The sequence below is a fragment of the Tachyglossus aculeatus genome, chromosome 19, assembly GCF_015852505.1.
Source record: "Tachyglossus aculeatus isolate mTacAcu1 chromosome 19, mTacAcu1.pri, whole genome shotgun sequence".
NCBI lineage: Eukaryota > Metazoa > Chordata > Mammalia > Monotremata > Tachyglossidae > Tachyglossus > Tachyglossus aculeatus.
The window spans coordinates 34,399,745-34,423,170 of NC_052084.1; positions in this window are offsets into that span (position 1 = coordinate 34,399,745).

Below are 23,426 nucleotides of genomic sequence, written 5' to 3' on the forward strand. Positions count from 1 at the left end.
ATGATCCCTGACCACAAAGGTCAATGATGATATCTAAAAGATTCTGATGTAGGTGAATAGCTCAAATAATAAGATACATGGTATAAACAATCAATGATATTTATTGAGCTCTTGTGTGCAAAGTATTGTACTAAGCACTTGGGAGAGTACAATAGAATTGGTAGACACGATCCCTGCCTTCAAGGAGCATGCAATCTAGCAGAGACTGAACTCTCTGGCTAAAATGACTGAGCGAGTTTCATCTGTGAGAATGAGAAAGTCAGAATTCTGTTTGAAAAACCCTTTAAACATCTTACTGGGTTGCTTTGCAAGAATAAATAATAATAATTATGGCATTCGTTAAGCACTTACTATGTGTCAGGCACCGTACTAAGCGCTGGGTTAGATACAAGCAAATTGGGTTGGACACAGTAACTGTCCCATGTGTGGCTCACAGTCTCAATCCCCATTTTACAGATGAGGTAACTGAGGGCCAGAGAAGTAAATTGACTTGTCCAAGGCCAAACAGCAGACAAGTGGAGAAGCTAAGATTAGAACTCATGACCTTCTGACTCCTAGGGACATGCTCTATCCACTATGCAAGCATACATCACACTCCCTATTCGCATTACTGTCTCTAGCAGGCTATAAATGCAAGCCAAAATGAGCAGCTAAAATCTTCCCACTTGGGGAACTGGCCAAGTGACATTTCCTGCTTCCCCTTCAACTTCCATATCTTTAGCAGGTGGAAACTTGCATAGGATCAGTGATTGTGGCATCAGGAAAGAAGTCCAGCTCCTAGTCGGGTGTGAATATGGGCATAGAGGAATGAGAAAATCATTTCGGTGTCTGATATGTGTGTATCAAAGCCATGGAGAATATCATTAAACATGCCTTCTCTGAATCATACCAGTATCCCATTAAAAAAATGTGTCACTGTAACAGAGTCAGGAGAAGTAAAGAGAGTAACATCTAGGCCTCTGTGCTCTATTTGAAGATCTCTAGAGAAGAACTGCACAGCAAAAATAGTTTTGACCTTCAGCAACTATTTGTCTACTTCTCATCCTGGGAAAAATTCAAAATTCACGTCTGAATAACCCTGATGTACTTTTCTGGTTTAATCAGATTTGAAGGTGTCCTGTCTAATTCTGCATCAGAGCTTAGAACAGTGCTTGGCATATAATAAGCGCTTAACAAATATGCTTCAATGAGAAGCAGTGTGGCTCAATGGAAAGAGCACGGGCTTTGGAGTCAGAGGTCATGGGTTCAAATCCCGGCTCCGCCAATTGTCAGCTGTGTGACCTTGGGCAAGTCACTTAGCTTCTCTGGGCCTCAGTTACCTCATCTGTAAAATGGGGATTAAGACTGTGAGCCCCCCGTGGGACAACCTGATCACCTTGTAACCTCCCCAGCGCTTAGAACAGTGCTTTGCATATAGTAAGTGCTTAATAAATGCCATTAAAAAAAAAACCAAAAAACAAATACTATCATTATTATTATCTGTACAAAGCAGAACTATATTCATTCATTCTTTCATTCATTCAATCGTATTTATTGAGCGCTTACTGCGTGCAGAGCACTGTACTAAGCGCTTGGGAAGTACAAGTTGGCAGCATATAGAGACGGTCCCTACCCAACAGTGGGCTCACAGTCTAGAAATTCAGCCTTGTTCACATTCTACACTGCTCTACTTCAGGATATTATAAAGGTCAAGGAAATTTGAGTCAAAGAGATTTACAATCCACTAAGATGTCTTCCAATGCCACAAGCTACAAGCATGGAAAATCCCTGATAGGATTATGCAGGAACTACCTTGGCCTGATGATTGTCACAAAAGATATCTCCACTCTCATGCACACCATTACCAATCAATAGTATTTATTGAGCATCAATTGTCTCGGTTTTCCTAGATCTACTATTGGAGATGTCCCACTGGTTGGCTAATTCCCATCTTCTCCCAGGGACCGATCTGCGTGAATAGAGGGAGAGTCTGGTTGAGAACTGGACTGGTGATTCAGCATCAAGCAGCCAGAGTTCTCTGTGCCATCATCTGGGAAAGAGTTTGGAGCGGAATGATCTAGGGAGTTCACCCAAGATCATTTGTCCTTGACTCTCCATCTATTCTCTTCAGTCCCCAAAGCATTTACCATGACCTTTGGAACACTGCATTCCCCTGCCTTCCTACAATCTGACTTGTGTTTTAAAAAATGGTATTTGTTAAGTGCTTACTATGTGCCAGGCACTGGGGTAGATCAATCAATCAATCAATCGTATTTATTGAGCGCTTACTATGTGCAGAGCACTGTACTAAGCGCTTGGGAAGTACAAATTGGCAACACATAGAGACAGTCCCTACCCAACAGTGGGCTCACAGTCTAAAAGGGGGAGACGGAGAACAGAACCAAACATACCAACAAAATAATAAATAGGATAGAAATGTACAAGTAAAATAAATAAATAAATAAATAAATAAATAAATAGAGTAATAAATATGTACAACCATATATACATATATACAGGTGCTGTGGGGAAGATACAACCCAATAAGGTTGGGCCCAGCCCATGTCCCACATGGGGCTCACAGTCTTAATCCCCATTTTGCAGTTAAGGTAACTGAGGCACAGAGAAGTTAAGTGACTTGCCCAGGGTACCACAGCAGGCAAGTGGTGGAGTCAGGATTAGAATCCAGGCCCTTCTGACTCCTGAGCCTGTACTCTATCCACTAGGCCAAGCTGCTTCTTGACTTGCATGATCTGTTGCAGCATATTCCCTGAATGGAACATAGCCCTCATTCTAAACTTTCCCTCTTGATTCGAGGAGGTTAATAATGAATGAGGCAGGTACTCATTAGAAACTTGTTCATAATGATCATGTAATCTCAGAAAATAATCACATTGTTTTCCCTTTCGATACTCCTGCAGATTACATCTTCTACTTTTGATTTTATTTTCATTTCTAATGAAGACATTTTGGTAACAGTTGATTGCTGAGATTTCAATTAGTTCATGAAGGAAATCACAAGCTCTACAGCAAAATCATGTACGTGCAAACTTGTATAAATGGGATTATTTTCAATAGAGAATTCGCTGTCTGCTGCCATAATTCTTCTCCAAAGTACCGTCAGGATTTCAAGTACCATCTGTCTACCTCAGGAATGAAAAGTGTATATTTTCTTAGGGTATGAATGTATATTTCGCTGATTTAAAATGTGTTTTGCAAAGCAATCCCTGTCACTACTCAATTTATATTTACATGCACTTTTCCCCTAAATTATGTTTACATAAACCTTAAGGGACCAAAAAAAAAAAACTATTACCCAAACATACATGATGCTGTCAGAAAACGTTTTAATGTTCTCCATACTCCAAGACATTTCTAGCAGACCAGGCAATAATTTAATTTTGCAGGATGAGACCCCCCATACAACATTAGGGGCTGACTGAAAAAAATTCTATTTTACGACTGTACTGTATAAGAAAAGTCTGAAATATCCCAGCAGCCAGCCAAAGCAATTCTAAGATCCACAGTTTGTAATACAGTTTATGATAGCAAAGTGGTGACTCACTACATATTCAGCTGTTGGATAGGACACAAAGCCATAAAGTCTGTTGGGCATCCAGAAGCCCTATTTCCCCTATTAAACACAGTCCACTGTGAGAAAAAAAGAGACAGTTATTTTCCTTAAAGTCTAAAATCTTTTGGGAAAGTCATAATATATGTTGGCTTCCCTAATAGTTCATTACGACACAGGACACCTTTAAAAAAAATAAATCAATGCAGCAAACACAAGACCTAATTTATGCCTAATACGGTAGAAAGTAGCAGCAGTTGGAGCAGTAGAAATATCAGTAGCATTGTTACAGCAGTAGTATTTATTGAATGCTGATTGTCTACAATACTCTTGGGGTGAACAAAAGAAAGAATTGACTGATCTCCTTCGCCCAAAGGGTTTATACTAAAATGGGGAAAATATATGTGGAAAATAAAGACTGAAAAGCATGAATTGATTTCTATCTATTTCACAGAATTCCCATGTATATGGGAATAGCTGGAGATCACTGCATGGCTTATAGTATTTGTTAAGCACTGACTAAGTGCTAGGCATTGTTCTAAGCACTGGGTTAGATATAAGATAATTGGGTTGGACACAATCCATGTCCCATGTGGGGTTCATAGTCTTGATCTTCATTTTACAGAAGAGAAAATTGAGGCACAGAGAACTAAGTGACTTGCCCAAGTTCACACCAGTTACAGAGCCAGAATTAGAACCCAGATCCTTCTGATTCCCAGGCTCATGCTCTATCCACCAAGCCATGCTGCTTTTTAAAACTGATATATTTTATCAATATATAAATGGATATATATTAATGGATAAAGTATATTAATCGATAGTCTCATGTAGACAATATTATGATAGCATATGGAGGTGACAACTGCAGAAGAAATAATGTCTCCTCAAAGCGTCATTTATGCCTGGCTTTAGAAACTATCCCAGATTAGTCTTAGTTCTGACCTAAGACCCAGAAACCCAGTGAAAACCCAGGTCAATCAAGTTGAATTTGCTTCCTTAATGAAAGATGTAAAATGGTTTCAAATATCATCAGATAAGTTCCCTTCCCTCTTATGCCATTCATCTCTTTAAAAAAAATCATATTGTGTAATCCTGTCACAGGATACTGATTTTATTCAGTCATTCCCTTTAGTCATTTTCCCTTGTTTCATTCCTAGGGCATTTTCCAAGGCAATTTATAGCGGCCATTGTATAAGGGAAAGCAACAGATTTTAAGCAAATGTGTTACATTTATTGACCAGTCAGGTAGTATGAGATATAAAGAACTGTAACAAAATTGGACATGGCCAGGATAAATACAACCTAATATATTTATGGGGAAACTAATCTAAAAAAGAGATATTCAGCTGAGGATATATAGGTGGAGGTAATGACAAAAAAAAGGCAAAGATAAGATGCAGATGGAGAATCAGTACAAACCCGATACATGATGACACCAGAGGCAATATAATTTTGAACTTCAGAAGCAAATACAGCACACCAAAGTGTGGTGGGATCATAGACCACCCTACAAAGCATAGTGAGAAGTGACTTGAATTTCAGAATTAAGTTTGGGCCACTTACATCAGGAAAACTCTGAGAAAGTAGTTGTAAATCGCCCACGTGCAATGATAATGGATTGCATACATTCCAGAAGCGAACCCACTATAAGGCTTTATTCAGCTCATATCTGTACAGCAAGCCAATCAAGCAAAACCTAAAATGATAACAAAACTTAGATTGCAAAGTGTAGCCTTGGTGATGGGGTTCAAAAGGACTCCAATCCCACTAGTTTGTAAGCTCCTTGAGAGCAAGGTGCGTGCCTACCTATTTATGATACTACGATAGACGGTCTTAGAAAAACAAATACCACCCTGAAAGGTAAAGTCCCTGGCAAGTATAATGTCTTCTGTACAAGGTAAACATTTGTCCAAAAGTGAAGAAGCCAGGAACTTGTTTTGCTACTGAGAAATCTGAAATGCATTCTGAACTCCATCACACATACTGAGAACACACAACCCCAATCGCCTTTCTAGAAATTATCTCCGGGTGATCTTGGAGACCACAGACATTTTCAGTTTGGGGTGTGTATGGACTTCACCCTTTCTTTATTGACAGAACAATAATCAAAGCCCTTTTCATATTCTTGGGACCTGGGTTAAATTCACCTAGTAGAATGGAAAGACTGCCTGCCATTTAAAAATGCCCCCCCGGAGAGATATTTTTAAAAAGAAGAAAAAAAAAAGCAGTGAATCTTGGAAAGCTATTTCCGGGGAGATACCAAGATTCTCTCTTATTTGAGATGGTTAAGACATTGCTCAGCAAAGGAGGGATTGCCACACTCTGGGCTTCTCTGGAAGCTTAACCAAGAGTTCACACAACAGCCTTGAATGGTGGCATAAATATAAGACTCCGCACAGGAGCACTTGAGGTCTGAGGCAAGATTTCCCAGACTGTCAAGTCTGGGTGTGTTTATAAAATTTTAGACGTTTAGCAGCAGCACCATGGATCAAAAGAAGAGGGTGTGAGACCACAAGTGAAGTGAGAAAGGAACACAACTGAACACAGGCAATCGATGGTTCACATCCAATATAGGTTCGAAGTCCCTCTTGGGGTTTGGAAGTAAAAAGGGAAAAAAGTATGACTAGTTGCTTCTAAGCAGAACCACCTAAGGAGTTTTCCCACGATGGTCTTTACTCTTTAAACACTGGCACCTCCTCTCTGATTTAATTAACCAATCAATCGATGATACTTATTGAGCACTTACTATGGTCATAGCACTGTACTAAGAGCTTGGGAGAATACAACAGTATTAGCAGGTACCTTCCCTGCCCATAACAGGCTTACAATCGAGCAGAGGAAACAGATATTAAGGTAAATAATTTATAATATATTATGTACATACTTACTACTACCAATTCCACCATAACACCTTCTTATTCTTCTGATTACAAATGGATGGAGTTTGATTGTCTAAAGCTGTCATTCTCCACTAAACTTCATAGAATTAAAGAGAGGTGGGCCTGGATAGGAGCTGTAAAATCTGTGGTCTGTATTTCAAGAGCTAATGCCAAAATGGAAATTTGGAACATTCAAACTTCAAAAGTAAGAAAATTTCAGCATCAAAAAGCAAAAGAAGCTATTTCTGCTATCCTAACTCTCATGGGAGAATTTCACCCTGATCCTATAAAAATAACTATTGGGCTTACCGCACATTGACGAGGTTATGGAGAAAGTAAACATATTTAAGCTCTGACTCTCTCCCTAGAGGGTCCATAACAGAATTTAAAACAAGGAAATCACAGAACAGGTACAACATTCTTCAGAACATACCAAAAGTCTTGTAAAGAAAAGAAAATATACTTTCTAGAAGTCACTTGAAAAATAACTCTTGGTTATGAAGCTTGAAAAATGCAGGCAGAAGCACCCAGCTTTTTGGAAATAGTTAAAATACAACCTTGCTTTAGGATGCCGGGATCAATCTAAGCATTTCAACTGCAACTAGTGATCAGAGATGTATAAAATGCAGCGAAGACATTTTAGGGAAAATGTGTGACTTTTAAGGTTTTGAATATCCCAGTTAGGTATTGACCAATGATGTAGAGATAAACAAGAAAATAGAAAACAAAATGAAGGCCAGCCATCCTCTGGGGGCTTGTCAAACAGAATGCAGCAGCAGCATGGATTCTGACTCCAGAAAAAGTAAAGGTCTTTAGAGCTGAAGTGCTGTTCTTTCATCTCTACAGCTATGATATTTTAAACTCCTGTGCTACTTTGTAAGCTACTCAAGTCTACCAGCTCTATTGTATTGAACTCTCCCAAGTGCTTAGTACAGTGCTTCACACAGAGGAAGCACTCAAATGCCACTGATTGAATGTTTGACCTGGGCCCCACACAAACACTTTTTGATGTTTTTTGAATTGCTTTTGTAATAGAAGCTTTATAATAATAATAATAATAATAATAATAATAATAATAATGATGGTATTTCTTAAGCGCTTACTATGTGCAAAGCACTGTTCTAAGCACTGGGGAGGTTACAAGGTGATCAGGCTGTCCCACGGAGGGCTCACAGTTTTTAATCCCCATTTTACAGATGAGGGAACTGAGGCCCAGAGAAGTGAAGTGATTTGCCCAAAGTCACACAGCTGACAATTGGCAGAGGCGGGATTTGAACCCATGACCTCTGACTCCAAAGCCCGGGCTCTTTCCACTGAGCCACACTGCTTCTCAATCTTTGTATCAATCTCAATTTCAATCTTCTCAATCTTTCTCAAGCTTCTCATCCTTTGTAAGGATGGAAGCAGTGGGCAGTGGTGGAAAGAACATAGGCCTGTGTGTCAGTGGACCTGGATTCTAATCCTGACTCTGTCATTTGTCTGCTGTGTCACCCAGGACAGGTAACTTAGCTTCTCTGTGCCTCCATGTTTTAATCTGTAAAATAGGGTTCAAATACGTGTTCTCCCTCCTTCTTAGACTGTGAGGCAAGGATTGAGGCAAGGATGTGAGGCAAGGATTGTGTCTGATCCGATTAATCTATATCTACACCAGCACTTATTAGAACAGTCCTAGACACGAAGAAAGCAGTTAATAAATACCATCATCATCATTATGTCGAAGTGAAAACAGCACCAGCAAACATCAAATGTGACCACACAACATGAAATAGCCTTTTGACCGTGGCTGGGACTGTGAACCCTGCTTTGGTCTTTTCAACCATTACACTCATTGATGAATTTCACTATCAGGGGTGTCTTCTTTGAAATGTTTGTGTGTGCATGTGTGTGTGTGTGTATATAGCAAATCTTATTCTTTCATAATATACTACTGTAAACTATCCAAATGGCTGCTGAATCACTAATTAAGCATTGAGGCCTTTCCATTAGGCCTGGAGGAATTTGATATTGTAGTTGAATAATGAATTCACTGAATACTTCTAGCTGGTGCTAAGTGTGTGTGCGTATGTGCACACACAAACAATGAAGACGTAGCCGGGGAAACACCATAAAATGGGAAAAGGAAACTGAATGAAGTTAAGATGGAAAAAATAGAATAAATATCTACCAGAAGACTCCTTGAAACAGTGTAATAGTCTCAAAGTGGAAGTACTTGATTACCTCAAGTATTTACTATGTGCCAAATTTTGTGCTAAGTATTGGCTTAAGAAAACAAACAAGATATCAGATCAGAAACTCCTTTCCCACAGAGATTCACCATTGAAGAGAGGGACTAGAGCTGTCTTATGTGCTTTTAACAGATGAGGAAACTGAGGCACAAAGAGGTTAAACTGGAATGCCCAAAATCACACAGTGGACAAGTGACAGGGCTGGGACTTAAACTGTGGTCCAATGGTCTTTCTGTTAAGCCATTCTGCTTCTAATGGTAATGACTGCATTTAAGAAAACAAAATGTTTTAAATGTTTGCTAAAGCTAGAAAAATTAGTGAGATAAATTCACAAGCCTATAATGGCATAAATTTTCAAGCAAGCTCACTTATCCATAAAGCAGTTATTTGTCATTGAATTGTTACAGGAAATGCAGGCTGGTAGGCTTTCTTTCCTACATTTAGATGAAAAAATATCATACTGTTGAATTTGGGGTGCTGGATAAGTATCCTGATTGTTCGACAACTGATGGAATCACAAGCTGTTATCCAACTTCATTTACGAATATCATGTCTGCTAGGTGGTAGTGCAAAACAATTATACTAGTGTAATCATAATCATACCTCATGCTGACGGGGTTTTTTTGAAGAAATGAAAATGACCTACATATTTTGTATTAATAAATCGAGAAGCAGCATGGCTCAGTGGAAAGAGCACGGGCTTTGGAGTCAGAGGTCCTGGGTTCAAATCCCAGCTCTGCCAGTTGTCAGCTGTGTGACTTTAGGCAAGTTACTTAACCTCTCTGTGCCTCAGTTACCTCATCTGTAAAATGGGGATTAAGACTGTGAGCCCCACATGGGACAACCTGATCACCTTGTAACCTCCCCAGCTCATAGAACAGTACTTTGCACATAGTAAGTGCTTAATAAATGCCATCAAAATAAATAAATAAATAAATCTTAACTTTATGGCCTACAAACTAAGAGAATAAAAAGGCTTGTCACTCAAGCAAACCTGTGACATTGTTTCCTGGAAACAAGATTTGACTTCCTTCATCCTTTCAAGGTAAGGAAGCTCCAGCAGAATGTGTTCTTTCCTAAGAAAGGGCACCAAACTTGATAACATTTAGTCAGAGCCTCAGCTGGTCTTACTGCAACTATTGGGATTTTAGGATAGGAGGCAGATTTAGAGGATAGGGATGATGCCTAGAATGTTATCTAAATTGAGATTGGCAAACTGGGCAGATTATAAATGTGATTTTAAGCATCTCACTTCCCAATGCAAATGAGTCTCCAGATTTATTGATGGTTTGGAATATTTTAAGCATTTTTTCTAGTGTATCAGAGTAATGATCCCCACAGCATGCATATAGCTTGATATTTCATTATGCAGCTAATAAAATGACTAAAGATGATAACACAAACACACATACAGAAATCCATGTATATCCTCACTCCCTTGTCTCCACACATGTATAGCTGTTTTAAATGGTGAAATTGATATTGGTGCTGACGAGTTTGGCTATAAGATTTGTGTAACATTCATTCAATTGTATTTATTAGGCACTTAACTGTGTGCAGAGCACTACATTGCATATTTGTGAAAGTCGCCCCTTTTTAGCAGAGTTGATTTAATAATAATAATAATATCAATAACAATAATAATTATGGTATTTGTTAAGCACTTACTATGTGCCAGACACTGCACTAAGCACTGGGATAGATGCAAGCAAATTGCTTTGGACATATAGTTCCTATCCCACGTGGGGTTCACAGTCTCAATCCCCAATCCCCATTTTACAGATGAGGTAACTGAAGCACAGAAAAGTAAAGTGACTTGCCCAAGTTCACACAACAGGCGGAGGCAGGATTAGAACCCATCACCTTTTGAATTCCAGGCTCATGCTCGATCCACTGGGCCATGCTGCTTCTCATTTGTTACCCATAGCACTCTGTGCTATTTTCATTCCTTACTGTTGGTTGCAATCCTCAGGAAACCTAGCTAAGGACAATTGAAAGAGATCAACTAAAGAAAGATAGATAAAGATATACATACAGATGCATTTCATGTCTACCACCTCTGTTGTGTTGCACTCTTCCAAGTGATCTGCACACAGAAAGAGCTCAATACATACCCTGATGATGTTGATGATGTAGACACATGTGCAGGTATATACACAAACACAAAACTATTTTCATGTCAGCTGTTCTCCTTTCTCATTTTGTTGCAGCTAACACTCACTGTGATTCAAAGCAGTGTGTAATGGAGTTACGTTCACCTCTCAAAATGGAGTTACTTTCACCTCTCAGGCTCACTCTTTGGCCTGGTTCAAAGTGATACGATGCGACAGTTCCAGTTATAGGAAGTTTTGGCAAAAGATCTCAAAATGCAGGAGTCAAATTTGCAGTTTACGCTCATCTTCCCTGTGATGAACCTTGGATAACCTCTGTTCAAGAACCGAGTCTCACCTTTTCTGTGTGATTGATTACTGGGGTCAGGGAAGAGGCAGCCAGCTCTTACCCCAGAGACCACCCACCTTCATCTGCCTGGAATCTTCTTCGAGAAACGGTTTGAATTTTCCATGCAGCCCCACAGCCATGACATTGTCATTTAGCAGCCTTTAAAAAAGATTTGGTGCCCAGTAAACACAACTGATTTTTATATATCTTGCAGGATGACACTTTATTATAAAGTATGTCACAGTCATCCTCTCTGGCTGTTAGGACATCTAAAGTCATGTCAGTTTTACAACCTTCCCTCCTGATTACAAGTCTGAAGGGCAGAAAGTGACAAGTCGGAATGTTTTGTCAAGCTACTCGGGTTTACACAGATAGAATAGCATTTCTCTCACAGAAATCCATTACAAGTGCAAATATGTTGCTTTGTAGCGTCAGGGTGTGTTTTAGACCCAAATGCAGCCAACAGCTCAGATGTTTTGAAGCTTACTGCTTTCCACTGCTTTTAACACACCCACATACAAACATATTTGTCTCCTCTAACAGCCGGACTTTGATCTGAATAACTCCTACTTACCCCTGCATTCAGTAGAGTGACTGTCACATAGTAAATGACTAGTAAATACCATAGTCATTACTATTACCACCTGCTAAAGCTGATCTGGTCATTGCTCTGCCCTAATTTGGGAAAGAAACCCATCCTCACATATTTATTACTACTAATAATATTGTGGCATCTGCTAAGCATGTACTGCGTGCCAAATGTTATAAGTGCTAGGATAGACTCAAGATAATCAGGTTGGACAAAATCCCTGCCCCTCATGGGCTCACAGTCGAAGCGGGTAGGGTAGCATGATTTAATCCCCATTTTTCAGATGAGGAAATTGAGGTACCCAGGAGTCTAACAACCTGCCCAGGATCACACAGAAAGCAAGGGATGGAGCTGGGATTAGAAAATAAAATAGAATGATCTAGTAAATCATAAAAGAATTATCTAGTGAATAATTATGAATGACGCGAGAAGCAGTGTGGTCTAATGGATAGAGTGCGGGCCTGGGAATCAGAAAGACCTGAGTTCTAATTCATTCAATATTATTGTGTGCTTACTGTGTGCAGAGCACTGTACTAAGCGCTTGGGAAGTACAATCAATCAATCATATTTATTGAGTGCTTACTGTGTGCACAGCACTGTACTAAGCTCTTGGGAAGTACAAGTTGGCAACATATAAAACAGTCCCTACCCAACAACAGGCTCACAGTCTAAAAGGGGAAGACAGACAACTAAACAAAGCATGTGGACAGGTGTCAAGTCGTCAGAACAAAATCCACTGTGTGATCTTAGGCAAGTCAGTTGACCTCTCTGTGCCCCAGTTACCTCATCAGTAAAATGGAGATTAAGACTGTGAGCTCCACTTGGGACATGGACTGTGTCCAACCTGATTAGCTTGCATCTACCCCAGTGTTCAGTACAATATCTGGCACACACAATGAATGAATACCATTAAAAAAAATTATCCTGACACTCAGACTTTTTCTCTTTTCACTATGCCTCACTGCTTCTTAGATTGTTCATTGTTATTCAGTAGATAATTCATTATATAATCAATTGTTGTATTATTCATTAGATCAATCTATCATATCTGCAAATAACCTGCTTCTATGACCTTCTTCTGCTCACACAGGGTACATTAAAATTTTCAGAAATGAGAAGTAGTTATTATTGTTATTATGGTATTTGTTAAGTGCTTACTGTGCACCAAACACTGTTCTAAGCTCTAGGGTAGATACAAAATAATCAGAGCAGATACAGTTCATGTCCTACCTGAGACTCACAATCTAAGACCTAGGGCTGTGCAAGTTTCTTATTGCTATTTTAAAGATGAGGAAGTTGAGGAACAGAGTGGTGCATTACCTAGCAGCAAGCCAAGAGAAGAGCTGGGACTAACTGATTAATCAATCAATGGAATTTATTGAGTGTGTACTGTGTGCAAAACATTGTACTAAGCACTTGGGAGAGTACAACAGAGTTGGTAGACACATTCCTTGACCAGAACTCAGATCTGCTGGCACTCAAATTCCTACTCGTTTTCCTGGGCCATGCTGTCTCCCTTTGAATTTTCCACCTTCTCCCTGACACTCCCACTCCTTCAGTGACACACTCAAGGCTTAATAATCAAAGCTGCATTAAGAATGAAGTAACCCTATGCATTTCTTTGAAATCTGTCTAGTTTCAAGGTTGTAATATTCCCTTTTTCCTTTGATAACTATCAAAACACCCAGGATGATGGATAATGGATTTAGATGGAAAAACGTTTCTTTATTTTTAAGAGGTTCCATCCATTCTCAGTCCATCTGATGCAAGGCCATTGTGTGTCAGATGATTCAAACTTGCATTAAGATTTGGCAGCCCTTCAAGAAATGAACTTCAAGATAATGCAGAACTGAAGATCTAGATATCTCATCTTCAGACTGGGTAAAGCTAATGCACTCTGTGTCTCCTAAACCTACAGCTCTGGTTAATTTTCATTGATAAAAAACGCTAAAGATGCCTTGAAAAACTTCTGCATTTCCCCAAGAATCTCATTTGAACATCTCCTTATTAGATCAGACATTCTTAACTACATGATAATAAAAATAATGAAAATGTTATAAGGATAAGGCCTTTTATCCTAGGTACAGCATTATGCCTTTATGTTGCCAACTTGTACTTTCCAAGCGCTTAGTACAGTGCTCAGCACACAGGAAGCACTCAATAAATACGATTGATGATGATGATGGAAAGATCAGGGGTTTCTAGTGCCAACGCTGTCTTTTTTTCCTTTCATTTCTTTCTCTTTTTCCAAATTCCACCTCACCTATGAAGTGTCAATGGGATGGGAACCGTCATGAAGAGGAACTGAGTGAGAAAAACATCAGAGAACCCCTAGTTCATGGAAAGGAAATGGTAGGTTGCCATCCAAATTACCCTGCCTTGTCTCAAAGCACAACTCCCTAAATCCACAACAGTCCAGCAAGTGGGGGAAAACAATATGCCAGTGAAATATCGAGCCTCAGAGACAGTTGTAGGAAAATTGGTGGGAGAATTGTAATGAGGACATCCAACATTCATGAACTCTATTGTAGCTTAAGATAGACAAGAGAATGACTTAGGAAGAGATCCAGAAATGGAAATCAGATTTGCTCCAGATAGACAATTGGGTTACTGGTCATCTTGGTTTGGTCCGGTAAATTATCTACTAGGGCAAAATACTGACTTTATTAAGAAACAACCTTCAGAATAATCATGTTTGAAATGTAATGTTTCAAGTTTAGGATTGCCAAGTGAATGGGCTGTTAGAGTCAGCCCCAGAAAAAGGCCTACCAATAAAATATTTTCTGCATAATAATGCTTAGGTAAATCTAGCAAAGCAAGACTATGATTGACTTTACCTCTAATGAAGGCAGCAGGGAATATTTGTACCTGTTTTGTTGATCAAGGATAGGTATGGCCCATAGCATTGATACATTCCTTATTTTACATATTACCTTTCCTACACAAATCATTCAAGGAAGCTTGAAGGTGGTACCCTCAAAATAAACAAAACAAAACACAGTGGGACGTAGGCACATGGAATTTGAAACCACAGGAAGCTGTTCTGTCCAAAGCTCTCAGTGAGTCCAAGGATGGCTTGGGTAGAGTGTCTGGCAAGTAGTAAGTGCTTAACAAATGCCATTATTATACACACTTACATGATGGGCCCATAAAGGGACTTACATTTTTGGAGAAAGAACTAAAGATTTCATAATGTTATCTTCAAGCAAATGAAAAACAGGCTGAAAAGGACTTATCACAAACCAAAAGAGGGTTCACCCTTTATTTATCATGGCTCCATCCTTGTCGGATCATATAGGTATCAGTAGCTGAGCTATTTGGTTATAAGTCTCTATAATAAGAATGATGGAATTTGTCAAGCACTTACTTTGGTTAAAGCCACTGTACTAAGCATTGAGATAGATATAAGATAATCAAGTGTCCTGGGTTCACAATCTAAAGGAGAGGAAGAACAGGTATTTAATCCTCATTTTACTTAAGAGGAAATTGAGGCTCAGAGAAATAGTCATCTGTCCATGGTCACGGAGAAAGCTAGTGGAAAAGCCAGGATAAGAACAAGACCTCGGACTCCCAAGCCCTTGCTCTTTCCACAAGGCCACACAACTTCCTCAATAGAAATTTCCCTCTCAGCATAAGGGAATCAGTCAAATGCCCTCCTTCGCCATATGTCCCATTCTGCAGCTAAGTGTACAACTGAGCTTTAAAAAAGGAACAGCAGTTTTAAGGACTCTATCAGGACTTTTCACCCTGATGACTGAACCAAAGTTAATTAACTGTGGTATTAGTTAAGCATTTACTATTTGCCAGGCACTTACTGAACATGGGTGGATATAAGGAAATTTGGTTGGACACGGCCCCTGTCCTACATGGGGCTCTCAATCTTAATCCCCATTTTACAGATGATGTAACTGAGGCCCAGAGAACTGAAGAGACTTGCCCGAAGTCACACAGCAAACAAATGGAAGAGCTGGAATTAGAACCTGCACACAGTAAGCGCTCAATAAATATGATTGAATGAATGAACCCAGGTCCTTCTGATTCCCAGGCCCATGCTCTATCCACTTGGCCATGCTAATTTTCTAAAGTTGAATTCATATGGTCTTACTCTCTGCCCCTCAATGTTGAGGAACTTTGAAGGAAAAATTTAAGAGTATTATAAAACATTTGCAAGAGGATTAAGATAACAAATACCATAATTGTTATAGCTGCATGGTATTAGAGAAAACTTAGGAAGAAAAACAATTGGAATAACAGAAATCACTCAAGAATCAATTGCATTTATAAAGCATTGACTGTGTACAGAACACTGTAGTAAGTACTTGAGAGTGTGTTATAGAGGTAAAAAGCTTGATCCCTGCCTTCAAGAATATTACAATAAAATAAGGAAGACAAGCCCAAAAAAGAGAATGAAAGTTGGATGGATAGGTGAATAAATGTTTAAATAGGACAGTATATAAATGAGTTTGCACAAGAATGTTAAGAATGGATGACTGTGTGCAAAAGTGCTGAGGTCATAGTTTGGGAGCCTGTGACCTGGAGAGAAGAAAATTAATTCATCTATGCCTCCTTGTGAAGGTAGGGCCCCATGGTAACCTGAAAATGAGGCAGGGGTCTTGCGGACTTGAAGGGGGAGTTTAATGTGGGAAAATGTAAGGAGCTGCTTAACTTTCCAAGGGAGAATACACTTTAAAGCTGTTGTGAGTGGCAGGTCAACCGCATTTGCTATATGGACTTCTGAGAGAATGGTGAGAAAGAAAATATGCCAATGAAGCTGACTCATATGGTATAGGAAGTGAGGAAACCAAATACGGCTGCCTTGCCAGTCCTTCAAATCAAACGAAGATGCATGATCTCTCCAGCACCAAATGCCAGGCCTCAGAAGTCTCATTAATCAATAGACTGCCTTCCCTAGCCCGAATAAATCAACACTACAACATTTTCATGGAAATCCTGAAGTACAATTCTCAATCATTCACCAAAATAAAACTCTTGTCTCCAAAAGCCATCTCTGAAAGTCCAGCTTTGAAGTAATTTTTGAAGTGTCCCGTACCCAAGCTCTGCCACATTGTATTTGATGGGATTGATTTAACAGCTATGCATTTGTTTCCATGAGGCAACTGCATGACCTAATAGTTTCAGTCCCTTTGGTTTTAAAAAGGCTGTAATTCTCTGTTGGGAATGTTATCTTCAGGATTTGAGCCCTTCTGGGGTAACCCTAAATCAGTAGATTGGCAAACATTAGTAAGAAAGATGATACATCTGGGATGATATGTCTGGAACTGAGTCAAGTCCAGGAATTGAAGAACAGGTTTTCAGTACTGTCAGATTTAAACATATGGGCTTCTCAAAACGCTTTCTGCCAAAGTAAATGCAGAAAAATGTGCTGTTCAAGTTTTTGAATGTATAAACACCAGTATACACTCAGTTCCTCCATAACACACGTTCTCACTGTCTTGGGCAGGGTCAATGTCAGATATATGTACTATACTATATGTTTTGTATTGCCCTTCATAACACATTCACTTCAAAGTCACACTTGAATGTACATGTACACTTCTCCTAATACCTGTTCACAGTATTACTGTGCTTCTGTCATCAGTCTAAATTACCTGGGGCAGTTCATTCTGTAATAGAAAGTAGGAAGAGATGTAGAACTTTTAGTGAGCTTTCAAATAGTGATAGCTCTATCACAGATGCGCTGCCTCAAAGGTGAGACTTCTGTGGAATCCGCATATAAAAACTCATTGGACACAATGCAGGTGGGGGCATCAGCGATAAGTCAAAGAAGCATTTCTGTGTTCTTCTGTGATTTCAGAGGCCTGCTTTCCCCATCTCTACTGCATCACAGACAGCAGAGGATTCTGCAATGAAACAATTACCACCATTCTCCAGTATGACTACGTACGCATTGTAAAACAGGAGAGGGAGGGAACGCAAGCCTCAGTGAGCGCAGCATTATGGTAACAATTCCATAGCCGCAGGAGAAAAAATTGCCATACATCACCTTTCTCCATTATCAGAAGAAATGGTTTCATTTCTAAACTGGGTATTTACTAAGCCTTTTAATTATAAAATGCATTAGAGGAATGGGAAAATAGATCTTGTAGAACAAAATAAGTTGTAAGCACAAGCGTACTAAGTAATAGGATCTTCCTTCTTGTATGTAATTCAATTGGTAGTACTAAGTTAGCCTGAATAGAAGTCAGATGAAAAGAGTTACAAAGGAAAGCAGGTGACGTTATAAAAACAGTAAAACATATTTTAAAGATTTCAATTACTCATTCTTTGATATAATTTACTATTTTTTCTCACATTTTAGGCTGAAAAGACACATTGTTTTTGAAAATTAGCTGTGTTTAGTAGTACCATAGAAGCTAGGTCCACACAAGGCAAAAAATAATGCAATGATACCTCATTGAGAAGTAACCCAGGCTAGTGGAAATAGCATGAGCCTGGGAATCAGAGGACCTGGGTTCTAATCCTAGCTGTACCACTTGTCTGCTATGTGACCTTGGGCAAGTCATTCGACTTCTATGTGCCTCAATTACCTCATCTGTAAAACAGAGATTAACACTGTGAGCCCCACGTGGGACCTGGACGGTGTCCAACCTGATTAGATTTATCTACCCCAGTGCTTAGTACAGTGCCTGGCACATAGTAGGTGCTTAACAAATTAGTAGGTACTTAATACCATTTAAAAAAAAATGTTTGACTCATTGTTTTTCTCTGTCAGAAGTCAGAGAGGATGAAATAAGGCAATAAAGTAATTTAGCACATCATTAACCAGAAGGATTTTGTCTCATCTCAATATGAAAGTAGAAAAACTTGGGAAACAAAGGTGAATAAAGGATGAAACTGGTTCCCACATTAGGGTACTGTCACTCTCGAAATACACTTTGTTTTATCCCCTGAAAAAACATTAGTTTCCTGTCATGTAGACCCAGTTTGAAAAGAAACAAACTTTAAAGGCCAAAATGTTAGGTACACTTTAGCAGATCCTTTTTTTAAGTTAAAACATTTTTCTTTCTGACAGACTAATTTTCTTAGCTTAGAATGAAAATTATGTGGGAAATATTTTTAGAATGTTATCTAGATATTGTGTCCAAACATTCCTAATTTGGGGAGGGGGTCCTGGGGGAGGAAGCTATCTTGTAGTACACAGTATCTTTGCATTATTCTTCATATTTCTCCAGTGGAAAGATGGACTTTTGAAACCGATACATCACTGCTGGACTGGAGTTTATTTTCTTTTGCAGTTTCTTTCAAATTAGAGACAAATTAATGACATCAGCCATGAACCACACTTCAACCCTTTTTTCTTTAACCACTGTTTTCTCTAATTTCCATTTGCCTTTTTTAATATTTATGGGTTTGACCATTAATGATTTGACATTGCTTATCTCTGCGATAAGTAAAGGTTGTCTGTGCCACTTGGGCATTTTAATAAGCTTTTAACTCCTCTGCTCCCTATGTTGCATTCCAAAGCTGAAAATGTTTGGAGCACAAAAATAATTTCCTATTCCTGTTGAAAATAAGGCTTTGAACCAAATACTCTATGAAGGTAATTCCAGTTGTGGAAAAATGTAAATCTCTCCCTAAAAAATGACTTATTGAATTGCACGATTTTTTTCCCAGGTTTACCTGTTAGAAGACAATTCCATTAGAAGTTGTAAACATTCTGATGCTATATTCTGGTTTATACATTTCCAAATAATGAAAACAGGAACAGTGAGAAAGTAAAGTGGTCGGGGGGAGGGGGGGTAATGAGCGCATGAAGGTGCAGGTCAAGGGTTGGGGTCCCCTAAATTAAGCCGTTATGTGACTGAATAACACAACTTTCCAAACCCCCCACTCCACAACACAACCCCCAGGTCAACTTCTGAAGAAAGAATGAGAACCACACAATTAAAAAGAGACTATTACTACAACCATTTGATCGTCAACTCTTTGTGGGCAAGGATCTTGTCTGTCCACTCTTTCGTACTCTCCCAAGCCTCTATATGTGCTTTACACTCAGTAAACACACAGATACCAGTGGTTGATGGATTTGTTCATTCATTCATTCATTCAATTGTATTCATCGAGCACGTACAGTGTGCAGAGCACTGTACTAAGTGCTTGGGAGAGTACTATACGACAATAAACAGACACATTCCCTGCCCACACGGTTCTGTATGAAGTAATAACGATGGCATTTGTTAAAGTGCTTACCATGTGCCTAGCACTGTGTTAAACTGCTGGGGTAGCCACAAGATCAAATTGCATGATGATTACTTTCTTACCCATTCCCCAGGAACTAGTATGCTAATTTCTCACAAGGCTCATATCTAAGTCTCCCTGAATAAAACAAAGGAGAACTTGTCTTGCCCCGTGGTTTAAATTAAAAAGCTTAGATTGCAAGACATATACTTAAATGGGAAAAATAAATAATAAGCACAGTGCTTTTATCCATGTTATGATTCATTTTGCCATACTCCCAAGGCCTAAGATTTGTTTAAAATCACACCATCTCACCCTGTCAAATGCTTTTTTAACATCAAGCAACAGGATGAGCTTAACTTTCCATCTGCTTAGTTCTGAAAGAGTATCAAAAATGCTTCTGATATAATTGGAACGCTATTCTGATATTTTTTTAAAAGTACTGAAATTCCATGTGAGTATATAGTCTTTAAAATACAGTTCTTAATTACTCTCATTTTTAAAATTATGCTTGACTTTTTATGTCCTTTTTCTTTCCAGAACATGATATGGGTCTGTCTATGGGAAAGTGGAAAAATGCTTTCTTCTTATCAGAAACTGTAATAATAAGTTGCTGATATTATCTAGAAAATTCTCCTATGGCTCATCCCAAATTTTGAGGCCAAGGGATTTATTAGATCTAAAACCTTAACAGCACTAGCCAAGTCTTCTTTATTGTGAAGTTTTACTTGGAAAAAAAATGATTTCTAGTGCAATTCTCACATATTGCCCTGGAACAAAAATACTATTATATCATATCAACTATGTGTGAGGTTCATAATAAAAGTTAGACCAACATTTTAAGAAGAAAGAATGCAGTGGTATAAGTCCCAAACCAAGTTCTAAGTGTCATTATCAATGCTCTATTAACAATTATTTAATTCATCACCCCTCTGAAAATTAACTAACTGAATTTTTTATGTGTTGTTCTGACAATAGTGGTTTCAACAGTAGTTATAATAATAATAATGATAATTGTTCTCGTTAAGCATTGAACTGAGAGATGGGATATACGTTTAGATGTAGTTCCTGTTCTGATTGAGACTCACTGTTAAAGTAGCAGGGAGAAGGATTCAATTTCCATTTTACAGATGAGGAGACAGGTATAGAGAAGTTAAATTACTTTCCCAAGGTCACACTGAAGTGGTGGAGTGGAATAACAGCTCAGGTCTTCTGACTCCCAGGACTACAAAGCAAGACTGAATATGGAATGTATACAGAAATTCAGGGAATAGCTCGCTTGTTTCCAAACTTGAAAAGCAAGAGGCAGCCAAAATCAGCAAGAGAACAGATCTTCAGAAAGCAGCATGTTTGAGGAGAAAGCATGCAGGCAAGACTCTTGGGTTTTTCTTACAGCCTGGTTGTGGGTTTGATGTACAACCTAGGTCTCAGTTTCCCCATCTTATTATTATTATTATTATGATATTTGTTAGGTGCTTACTATGTGCCAGGCACTGTACTAAGTGCTAGGGTGGATACAAGCATATCGGGTTGGACACCGTCCCTTGTCCCACGTGAGGCTCTCAGTCTCAATCCCCATTTTACAATCCCCATGAGGCACAGAGAAGTTAAGTGACTTGCCCAAGGTCACACAGCAGACAAGTGGTGGAGCCGGGATTAGAACCCAAGACCTTCTGACCCCCAGGCCGGTGCTCTCTCCACTGTGCCGCCATGCTGCTCACCATCTGCAAAATGGTGGGTGGCCATAGCTGATGCTTTCGCCTCACAGGGATGACATGAAGATAAAATGACATCATTGATGTGAAAGTACTTTGGAAAACCAAAAGAGCTCTGCCAGTTAAAGGCACAATGTAGCATAGTACTCCATCTGCTCCGATTCTGTTCATTTAAAGGTCTGGTGCATCTGCTTTTAGCTTCATTAAGCAGTGGCCTGGGTCATCTACTGCTCGGAATTTAAAGACATTCCAGAAACAAGAACAAACTAAAACATGCCAGGATTGTGCCCAAACTAGGATATTAAGTATGATGGTGTCTGTACAAGGCAAAAAGGAAGTGGGTTGAAAGCATTTCTCCAAATTCCCATACATCCTTTAATGGAGCTAACAATATCTGGCTTCTTAGTGAGCTAAGGTTAGAGGGTTTTGAGACTATTAAGTCACATGTTGGCATAGCGTGTTTGAAGTTAGTTTTCTTCACTGGCCATCTGGGGGTCTTGGCATCTCTGTCACCCTGTCCACTCAGCTTCAGTCTGAGAATTGCTCTGGGAGGGCTGGGATGGTAATGAAATGAAGGGAACTGACTACGGGTGTGGAAAAGATTCAGATATCTGTGCAATGACAACTACCAGGGTCCCCCGGTGGGCTTGAAGGCAGGATCAGTGATAAATGGTATATATATATAGGTACTGTCTGCTAGATCCAATCTACAGCCATGTTAAATGCAGCACTTAGCATCTGATTTGCATATAGCACATGTAGGCAAAACCTGATTTAAAATGTTAATGACTTTGACCTTTATAAGGATGCTAATTTGTATTTTCATCGGTCCTGTTTTTATGCCATTGAAATCATTTCATGGATCCTCACTAATTATGAAAAAGTAGAAGATGGAGGCTGTACCATAGTTTTCAGCCTAATGTTGCACAAAAGACTTTAAGATCTTTTAGGGTAGGAATCGTGCCTACCAATTGTATTGGCACTTCTCCAAGTGCTCAATGCAGTGCTCTGCACTCAGTAAATGCTCAAAAATACCATTGACTGACAACAGTCTCCTAACTGGGTGCATCTAGAAATACTATCAATCATCACTTTTAGCCAGTCTTAATCCAGAAAAACCACCTCAATTCCTACCTTGCCCTTGGAGAGGTTGTATAGAATTGAAGTGTCAAGAATTAGTGGAGCTATGAGTAGTGAAAGGACCTTTTTCTTTTTCTAATCTATTTGCTATTTGCCTAATGTGTTTATGTTTGCCTTTTCTGTTAGACTGTAAGCTCCTTGCAGGCAAGGAACATGTTAAGTTTGTTTTAGGAAGCACTTCGTATAGCACACTACACTCAATGGGTGGTTTAATAAAAGTTACTGCTTCTACTGATCTTGGAAAGCATTTACTGCAGGAGAGGAAACTGGGTATCAAGCTAGATACCAAAAATACCACTATTATCATTATTATTATTATTAGCAGTAGTAGTAGTAATGACGTTCCATAGGTAGAATCTCCATTGAGAGGGTCTATGTCCCCAAATGATTGGTAGATATATATGTTGGGTAGGTTTTAAGGCATTTTGTTTCCTATCAGAAGCATCCTTTTTTGACAAATCCATGTCACAGGATTTTCAACTCATACAGCCTGTGAACCACTCTACTTCAATGAATCCATAGTGATTACTGAACACTTGCAGAGCACTGTACTATTTATTTCTAAATCATTTATTTGTATTAATGTCTGTCTTCCCCTCTAGAGTGAAAGCTCATCGTAGGCAGGGAACATGTACCATCTCCGCTATACTGTGTTCTTTCAAGTTCTTAGCACAACGCTCTGCACACAGT